Source organism: Heteronotia binoei, chromosome 16, assembly GCF_032191835.1.
Source record: "Heteronotia binoei isolate CCM8104 ecotype False Entrance Well chromosome 16, APGP_CSIRO_Hbin_v1, whole genome shotgun sequence".
NCBI lineage: Eukaryota > Metazoa > Chordata > Lepidosauria > Squamata > Gekkonidae > Heteronotia > Heteronotia binoei.
Window position 1 is genome coordinate 20,407,026 of NC_083238.1, and position 1,440 is coordinate 20,408,465.

At 45.6% G+C, this 1,440-nt stretch overlaps 1 non-coding gene across 1 annotated transcript; it reads right to left on the reverse strand.

The window, feature by feature from the left end:
- Positions 1-477: 477 nt before the first annotated feature.
- LOC132585521 (U1 spliceosomal RNA) lies at positions 478-641 on the reverse strand. The gene has a single exon (XR_009556314.1). It is a non-coding gene; the product is annotated as a U1 spliceosomal RNA (small nuclear RNA).
- Positions 642-1,440: the final 799 nt, after the last annotated feature.

The window sequence follows — 1,440 nt, forward strand, 5'->3', positions numbered from 1 at the left end:
TGCCAGGGGGTGTGGCCTAATATGCAAATGAGTCCCTACTGCGCCAAACAATGGTGACAACAGGAGGTGTGGCCTAGTATGCAAATGAGTTCCTGCTGGGCTTTTTCTACAAAAAAAGTGCCCTGGGTTTAGCTTGATAAAATCTGACATTGCCAACCAAAGGGAACAGCAAAAATGGTAGAGTGGGAAGCAACAAGATTTCTGCACTCCCCAAATGTCCCTTTCAGGGGAACCAACTCAGCTAAGCACTATTATGTGAAACTTCTCACTGCTCAGAAAAGTTGAGTGTGCATGATGCTATAAGTATCAGCATAACAAAATTGTCCGTAGTTGACAGAATCAGTTAAGTTCTCTCGCACACTCAAGTTGCTGGCCTGGAGCGGGTGGTTCTCTTCTCCCACACTGCAACAATCTGCCACAGATGGTGTGTACAAATGGGTGAAGCTCTTTTTTTTTTTTTTTAAATATATCTTCGCGTAGGGGAAAGCGCGCACGCAGTCCCCCACTACCACAAATTATGCAGTCGAGTTTCCCACATTTGGGGAAATCGCAGGGGTCAGCACGCCCGCAGTGCAATGGGCGAGCCTCACCCTGGGAAAACCACCTTCTTGATCATGGTGCCTCCCCTGCCAGGTAGGTATTTGGCTCGAGGGAATGGATGCCTTAGCTGTGCAAGAAAGGGTAGCATATCGCCGGCAATGTCAACAACAGTTCGAAGAGATTTGGTCGGCTTTTTTAGCCGCATCAAATACTCAATATTCTGTACCTCAAAGTCTGGGATTTGCCTGCCCAGGGGCGCGTGGGCTGGGGAACTGGCATGCCGGCATCTAATTAAGTTGTTCAGGTTACAGGCAGTTTGGATCAGGAGAATACATGGTGGCGGTGCACTGGGTGTGGGATGAGTTCCATTGTCCCTTCGACGGAATGACTCTCTGCGATGTGCTTATGAAAAATTTAACGAAGTATAAATAACAAAAAAAAAAAATGGGTGAAGCTAGATACTTGTGTATATCAGATCCAGCACTACAGATGGACTTTCATGTCGACTCAGTCAGGCTTGATGCTATTCCTAATTTCACAAATATGTGCAGGTGTAATTCTGCCCAGTGACCATAGTGGATTTCTTTAAGTCTCTCCTCCTATGCACAGGATAGGAGCAAATACCATAAACCAACATGCACGTTTGCCTTCGTATGTCATGTTCCAGAGCAATCCGTCTGCAGCATGAATTTGAAGACCTTAACTGTGCATGTGAAACTGAGATGCCAAACTGGCATATAGCTTTAGCACACAGTTTGTATGAAACCACTCTGTATGAAAGTTCCTGTTAGCTTGTCTATGGCCTAACTACTATGAAGTCAGTGTTGCCAAACAAGCCATGATTTCCATCAACTTGACTTTTGGCCTCTAATGGATTGTGCATAGATTGCACTCATGTCA